The 8,614-nt window shown below is 43.8% G+C and overlaps 2 non-coding genes across 2 annotated transcripts; both read left to right on the plus strand.

Moving 5' to 3' along the window:
* The first annotated feature begins 1,764 nt into the window (after window positions 1-1,764).
* On the plus strand, window positions 1,765-1,907 carry LOC122441134. Its single transcript, XR_006269268.1, has one exon.
* Window positions 1,908-1,982: 75 nt separating this feature from the next.
* Window positions 1,983-2,065, plus strand: LOC122441128. The gene has a single exon (XR_006269263.1).
* The last annotated feature ends 6,549 nt before the right edge of the window (window positions 2,066-8,614 follow it).

Below are 8,614 nucleotides of genomic sequence, written 5' to 3' on the forward strand. Positions count from 1 at the left end.
AATGGGTATGACCACGGGACGCTGACATTTGAGTTTTATGTAATTTTCAGTATCAGAAAATATTCTTAAATTTTTTTCAAGCAGTTAAATAATGTAAAATTCATGATTTTTATTTCTATAGTATTTATTTGATTACAAGTAAGTTGGCCCTCAACTCCCAAGTAGGAGAGAGTTTTGCTATCAGTGTACTCATGTAGCATATTTTTAAAAAATACTTTTTTTTTCACATTTTATTTTATACTGGAGTATAGCCAATTAACAATGTTGTGATAGTTTCAGACAGACAGCAAAAGGACTCAGCCATACATATTCATGTGTCCATCCTCCTCTAAACTCCGCTCCCATCCAGGCTTCCGCATAGCATTGAGCAGATTCCCTGTGCTACACAGTAGGTCCTTGTTGGTTATCCATCTCATGTTGTTGTTTAGTTGATAAGTCCGGCTCTTTGTGACCCCATGGACTGTAGCCCACCAGGCCCCTCTATCCATGGGATTTCCTAGGCAAGATCCTGGAGTGGGTTGCCATTTCCTTCTCCATTTTAAAAATTTTTGATTGGAGGGTAATTTCTTCATGCTTCCCAGGTGGCGTTAGTGGTAAAGAACCTGCTTGCAATGCAGGAGATGCAGGGGACCCAGGTTTGATCCTTGGGTGGGGACTATCCCCTGGAGGAGGAAATGGCAGCCCACTCCTGTATTCTTGCCTGGGAAATCCCATGGACAGAGGAGCCTGGTGGGTTACAGTCCATGGAGTCACAACAAGCTGGACATGACTGAGTATGCATGAATGCATGAAGTTAATTGTTCACAGTGTTACGTGGGCTTCTGAGTGCAACAGCGTGAATCAGCAGTGAGTATACATATACCCTTCCGTCTTAAGCCTCCCTCAGTAAAATTCATTCTTAACTTGAAGACAGTATGACAGCAGGTGGTGAGCTGGCTTTGGTCCTGGGCTGTGGTTTGCCAATCCCTGGTCTAAGGCATTGGAACATCTGTTCCACAAGGAGGCATTTGCAGCATAAACATGCCATGTTCCTCATGAAGTGAAAGCAAATAATCCACTCATTCAACAACTATACAGTTCATTCACTCAAAAAATATTTTTAAAGACATTTTCCTGTTTTGCATTTTATGATGAAATTTATAATTTGCAATTAGATTTACAATTCATCAGTTTTGTATGTCAAATGTGCTTTGAATCCAGATTCCTTTCCCCTATTGTAGTAGCTGAATGGTCCATCATTATTTATTTATCTTAACCTTTCATTTCTTTTTTAAAGACTTTTCATTTTATTTTATTTTTATTAATTGATTGGCTGCACTGGATCTTCATTGCTGTGTGCAGGCTTTCTGAAATTGTGTGGTGGGGGCTATAGTCCGTGGAGTCACAAAGGGTTCGACGTGACTTAGCATGCGTGCACTTGAGCTCAGCAGTTGTGGCTCAAGGGCCCAGCCACCTGGCACCACATGGAATCCTCCCAGACCAGGGATTGAATGCACTGGCAAGTGGATTCCCAACCACTGGACCACCAGGGACGTCTCAACAAGTTTTTATTGAACCCCTACTCTGCACTAAGCTCTCACGGAGCTCACAGTCTGATGAGGGAAGAAATAGGCCACTAACGCAAAATAAAGAGCATGTCCCATGTTGGTTAAATGCCCTGGAAGAAAAGAGCAGAGGTGGACTCGCTCGGGAGATCCCGGCGGGCGAAGCGGGGCAGGGAGGTTTGCAGGGTTGGGTGTAGCGAGTGGCATAGGGGACAGGGCGCCCCCGGGTCCATGACGCAGCCCCCGGATGAGGCCGCAGTATTTTCCTTATATGATCGGGCCCCATGGCTGGCGGTGCTGCCGGCCCGGAGCCTGAGAGGATTATGAAAACGTGTCAGGCGAAATGGGGCCGGGGACCCGGGGGCTGGGAGGTTAGGGGGAGGCAGTTGGGCTAAGGTTTGGGTGTGGTTAGGGTGGCCCCTGCCGCTCTGCGAGCCCTGGTCGATGATGATGTGACCACTGCGCAATCTGAGTTCTGGGAACTAGGTGATGGAGCGTGTTCTGAGAACGGACTGAAAAAAAAAAAAGAAAAGAGCAGAGGTAAGGAAGGATGATGCCCAGAAGGTGGGAACAGGGCAAAGGTCACAGTTTTAAATAACACAGCAGGGAAGGTCTCATCGAGAAGGTGACATCTGGGCAAAAGCACAAAAAGTTGGGAGTGTGCCCCATTGAGATCTGGAAGAAGAGGGTTTTGTTTTTTTTTTAATAAGACTTCCTTTATGTGGACATTTTTCAAAAGTCTTTTTTGAATTTGTTACAGTTTTGCTTCTGTTTTTTTGTTTTTTTGGCCCCAAGGAATGTGGGATCTTAGCTCCCCGACCAGGCAACAAACCCATATCCCCTGGGTTGGAAGGGGAGTCTTAACCACTGGAGTACCAGGGAGGTCCCTGGAGGAAGATTTTATAGGTGGACAGAAAGGTACAAAGGCCCTGGGGCAGAACCAGGCCTGGTTGTATTGGAGGAACAGAAGGGAGGCCCTAGTGGCTGGAACAGAGTGAAGCAGAGTGGGTAAGACTGCTGATGGATGGATGTCGGGTGTGAGGGGAGAAAATGCAAGGACAACCCCACATTTTGACCTCGAGCCCTGGAAGCCTGGAGCTTCCATTTAGGGAGACAGGAAGGGCAGCGAGAGGAGCAAGTTGGGAGGAAGAGAAGGTAATGTCAGCAAGGTTGGATTTTGGAGGCTTGTGAGATCCCCACACAGAGATGTGAAAAGGCAGTCGGATATACAAACCTCAGCAGCAGACCCCCAAAACAAGCTCAGACTTACTAGAAATGACAGGCATAGCAGAAACACTTGCTGCATTTGTGGTAGGGATTAAGCTAGTCTAATATCTCACATCTGATATCTTGGAAAGGTAAAGTACTGGACTTTATAAATAATCACTGCTTTTTTTTTTTTTTTTTTTGGGTCAGGAGAAATATCCAAGCATTATTTTAATATTTGAGAAGGAATGGGTAAAGTCTTATCACACTGAAAAAAGTGAAAGTGAGTGTTAGTCGCTCAGCTGTGTCCCACTCCTTTTGACCCCGTGGACTGTAGCCTGCCAGGCTCCCCTGTCCATGGGATTCTTCAGGCAAGAATACTGGAGTGGTTTGCTATGCCCTCCTTCAGGAGATCTTCGTGGCCCAGGGATCAAACTTGGGTCTTCTGCATTGCAGGCAGATTCTTTACTATCTGAGCTACCAGGGAAGCCCTCTTGTTACTTTAGGTAAATATTTGATAAATATTTGGGACTTCCCTGGTGGTTCAGCGACTGACTCCCTTGCTCCCAATGCAGGGGGCCTGGGTTCCATCCCTGGTCAGGGAACTAGATCCCACATGCTGCAACTAAGACCTGGTGCAGCCAAATAAATAAACATATTAAATTTTTTGATAAATATTTGATGAGTGAAATGAATGAATGAATGAGTAATGAAGAAAGGAAGGCTCTGAAGAAGAGTAATTTATCTTCCAAACAGTCCCTGGCACAACTGATGTGGATGCCCTCTCCCAGGAGAACCATCTTCCTACCTGGCTGTCATGTTGGTGATGCTCGGCTCACATCACAAGACGCAATGGCTAGCCCTTCCCTTACATGATCCACATAGAAAATCTGTAATTTGTAGCACCTGCCAATTCCTGTGGTGTAAATACCCCAACCGTGGCCAGTTTCAAGCTGCCCTTGTGATGTCATTGAATCTCACCAGCCAGAGGAAGCCAGCCCCAGCTCACCACTGTACCTGGGTCTCTTCTCGCCTTGGTGCCAACATCCTCTGTCAGTCTGAGCTTGTACATCACCTCCTTCGACCTTCTGGGCTTCCCTGGTGGCTCAGAGGTTAAAGCATCTGCCTGCAATGTGGGACACCTGGGTTTGATCCCTGGGTTGGGAAGATTGCCTGGAGAAGGAAATGGCAACCCACTCCAGTATTCTTGCCTGGAGAAGCCCATGGATGGAGGAGCCTGGTGGGCTACAGTCCACCGGGTCGCAAAGAGTTGGAAACGACTGAGCAACTTCACTTTCACTTTTCCTCCGACCTTTTGTGTTTTCACAGTGAAACACCAGCCAGTCCTTGCAGGTGTTGGATGAAATGATGCAGGTCAAAGCCCTTCTGGGGAGGGACTTCCCTGGTGGTCCAGTGGCTAAGACTCCGAGCTCTCAATGCAGGGGGCCCTGAGTTTGATCCCTGGTCAGAGAACTAGATCCCACATACTACAACTAAGACCCAGTGCAACCAAATAAATAAATATTAAAATGAAAACAACAGGAGGAAAAAGTGCCATTCTACACAGATGCAAGGCATACATACAGGTAAAAAGCACAAGTTAAGAGATCGTGTGTTCATGCACCAGGAAGCTTTGGAAAGTAACAACACAAGGCTATTCAAATATGTCAACATCTCTGACACTAGGTTGAGTGTCACAGAGTGGGATTTAATTCATTCAGAGTCCTTCTAGTGTGTAAAGCATGTGGGAGAGTGGAAGCATGGTCCCAGGCGGGGTAGCCCTGGAGACGTTGGCCCGGGGCAGGGAGCTGAATCAGGGCCAGAAGGGCCCACAAAATAAACCTCCCACTTGCAAAGAGACCTGGCAGGCCGGGGGCGAGGTGTCGGCTGCCAGGGGAGGTTGAAGAGGCCATTGCTCGTGGCGTCCACTAGAGGGCGCCAGGGATTGCGATGCTGACCCATCTCCCCCATCCTCTGGCTTTGCCTGGGTGGGTAAGGCGGACCCACCCGTCCATTGGGGATCCAGAGAGCTGGAAGAAGAGGCGAGGGTCTAAGTCTTGGTATCTGGAGGGCTATTTCTGTGCTTTCAGAGTTGGAAGCTTGGAGGATAGGAGTTCAAAAATCAGAGCAGGAGTCTGGCAACTTTTTCTTAGAGGGCCATGCAGCAAATAGTTTAAACACAGTCTGTCACAGTTAGTCAACTCTGCCCTTTTAGCTTCCAAAACAGCCACAAGCCATACAGTCCACACAAGGGCGTGGCTGTGTGGCCAATGAAATGTTATTTTTGGAGGCTGAAATTTGAATTTTATTTTTGGAGGCCGAAATTTTAATTTCATGGTAGTTTTCTTGTGTTGTGAAATAATGTTTCTCCTAAATAATTACTCCATATTTTATTTAATTAATTTGATTGGATTGCTTTACTCTGTATTTTAAGATTATTTAAAAACGCAAAAGCTGCTCTTTGCTCTCAGTCTTTTTAAAGACAGACAATGGTGGTATAGTTTGTCAATGCAGTATGTGTGTATATGTGTGTGTGTGTGTGAGCGCGCGCTCAGTTGCCCAGTCATATCTGACTCTTTGCAAACCCATGGGCTCCTCTGTCCATGGGATTTTCCAGGCAAGAATTCTGGAGTGGGTTGCCATTTCCTTCTCCAGGGAATCTTCCCGACCCAGAGACCGAAAACAAGTCTCCTGTGTCTCCTGCATTGCAGGCAGATTCTTTATCTCTGAGCCACCGGGGAAACCCTCAATGAAGTATGGATGTTAATAAATATTTGTCTGACACTGGGAACCAGGTATTAAGTGCCTAAGTGCTGATGCTTACATAGCACATTTAAAAGCTGGAAAAAATCTTGTTTTACCATTTACTCCTCTTGAAGGCAAAAAGTTTATCAGTAAAAATTATGAAAAACAAACAATAATTGTAATAGCCAAGAAAGAAATATTGAGTGAATTTTTTTCTTTTATTGGGCACCAGCTATATAATCACACCATTAACGTACATAAAAAAAAAATTCAGTCCAGTAAAGGAAAAATGGTAGTGAATGAATACCTTTTAATTTCATTAATGAATTTTTTAAAGGAAAAACTCTTTACATGTGTTTACATGTTGTACGTGTCTTTATTGGTCTATCACAATAATGAATAATAATATTAGAGTTGTGCTTAATCATGTCTGACTCTGTGACTCCATGGACTGTAGCCCACCAGATTCCTCTGTCCTTGGAATTTTCCAGGCAAGAATACTGGAGTGGGTTGCCAGTTCCCTCTCCAGGGGATCTTCCTGACCCAGGGATCGAACTCTCCTGCATTGGCCACCTGGGAAGTCCAACATTACAGTTTAATAAGAAGTAAATCATTAAATAAGAATAATAATTTAAAGGAAGAAAATATTTCTATTTTAAAGATATGGCTCAAATCCAGTAAAAATGACCTGGGTTTGAATTAAAAATTGAGCTTACCAAACAAGAATATTATATTTTCCAATTGGTGCACTGAATATGCTTCCCTGGTGGCCCAGTGGTGAAGAATCCACCTGCCAATGCAGGAGACTCAAGAGACACGTGTTCAATCCTTGGGTCGAGAAGATCCCCTGGAGAGGGAAATGGCAACCCACTCCAGTATTCTTGCCTGAGAAATCCAATGGACAGATGAGCCTGGAGTGCTATACAGTCCACGGGGTCACAGGAGTCAGACACAACTTAGCAACTAAACAACATCAGCAAACAACAACTAAACTTTTAAAGGGAACTAGAAAGTCCAAGTGGTCAGAGAGAAAAAAAAAAAGTGAAGCAGTTCAAACTCTTTTTCTTGGCATTAAAAGTCACTGGTCCATCATTGTTTGTTTCAAATCTATTGTTTAAACACAAGCTCGTGTATCACCCCAAGGGTTGGAAATATGAACTATGTCCAAAGGGAATTCAAAAGAATTAGAATCAATAAGAACTAACTCTCCAAATGAATGTGTGTCGCCAAGTCTGTGTGAGTCTGGGGCCAAATGCGTTGCCCGAATTTCTCCCAGTCCACTTCCGTGTACAAGACAATGTTTATTAAAGGATTCATAATAAAATGTGATAATTCAAAACTTCCAGTGGCCAAACCACAACAATTGTTCAGACCAGGACTGGACAGACCATGACTTGCCAAATCCAGTCTATTTTTATAGGAGCCAAGGAGGTTTTTTTTTTTAACTGCTCGGGAAAGGAATCAAAAGCAGATTGATATTTCACACGTGCTAAGTACAGAGGATTCAAATTTCAGCTCCCAAAAACCTTTTTGGCACTGGGCCATGTTCATTGACAGTTTTCGCACTGGGATCACAAGCTGAGAAGCTGTCAACTTTGCTGATCCTCTTACTCGTTTAGATCAATAAGAGACGTCTTAAGGTTATTCTGACATTGCTCAGAATTGCCTATACACGGTGATATGAAAAATAAAATAATAATAAAATCAGGTTTATTATCCTTTTTTGAATTCTCTACAATGCCCTCCTTTTTTTCCAGATTTTTTTTTTAAATTTTTTTAAAAATTGAAAGATAGTTGATTTACAGTGCTGTGTTAGTTTCTGGTATACAGCAAAGTGATTCAGCTATACACATATTTATTTTCTCTTTCAGATTCTTTCCCATTATGATTTAGGATATTGAATATAGTTCCCTGTGCTATACAGTAGGACCTCTGTTTATTGTATATATAGTAGTGTGTCTCTGTTAATCCCAAAGTCCTAATTTATCCCTCCCGCCCCCAATTTTCCCCTTTGGTAACCAAAAGTCTGTTCTCTATGTCTGTGAGTCTGTTTCTGTTTTGTAAATAAGTTCATTTGTATCATATTATATTTTAGATTGCACATATGGTTGATGTCATATGATATTTTCCTTTCTGTCTGACTTCACTTATATGATAATCTCTAGGTCCATTCATGATGCTGCAAACGACACTATTTCATTCTTTTTTATGGCTGAGTAGTATTCCATAGTGTCTGTGTAGCACATCTCTTTTTTCATCCACTCATCTGTTGATGGACAGTTGGGTTGTTTCAGCGCCTTAACTGTCGTCAACAGTGCTGCTGTGAACATTGCGGTGCGTGTGTATTTTTGAATTAGCGTTTCCTCCATATACATGCCCAGGAATGGAATTGCTGGATCATATGGTAGCTCTATTTTTAATTTTTAAAGGAACCTCCATGCTGTTCTCCGTAGTGGCTACATCAATTTACATTCCCACCAACAGTGTAGGAGGATTCCCTTTTCCATACCTCTTCTCCAGCATTTATTATTTGTAGACACTTTATTCTGACCGGTGTGAGATGATAACCTCACTGAGGTTTTGCTTGCATTTCTCTAATAATTAGTGATATTGAGCATCTTTTCATGTGCCTATTGGCCATCTGTATGTCTTCTTTGGAGAAAGGTCTATTTAGGTCTTTCGCTCACTTTTTAATTGGGTTGCTTGGTAGGTTTTTGTTTTTTTTTTCCATTATTGACCTATATGAGATGTTTGTATATTTTGGAAATGAATCGGCGTCTTTTTTGATAGCACCTGGGGTGGGCTGCTCCCCTTGCCCCAGCCATGGTATGCTGCTGCTTACATGTGAGAACTCACTAGATCTTTACTATTTAGAGAGGGGGAAGTAGTGGCACAGAGAAGCCAAGTGACTTGCCCAAGGTCACACAGCTTGCAAGAGGAGGGGCTGGAACTGAATCCGGAGAGGGGTAGCCTTGACATCCCCTCTGTGCCGAAAGACATGACAAAGGAGCCAGCATCCTGCCTGAGACCACCACAAGCAATGCCACCTGTGTCAGTCCTGGCTCACCCTGGGGGCAGCTCCAACTTAGCATCACTGCCTGGGATTTCAGCATTACTGC

This window comes from Cervus canadensis, chromosome 4, assembly GCF_019320065.1.
Source record: "Cervus canadensis isolate Bull #8, Minnesota chromosome 4, ASM1932006v1, whole genome shotgun sequence".
In the NCBI taxonomy this organism is placed as follows: Eukaryota; Metazoa; Chordata; class Mammalia; order Artiodactyla; family Cervidae; genus Cervus; species Cervus canadensis.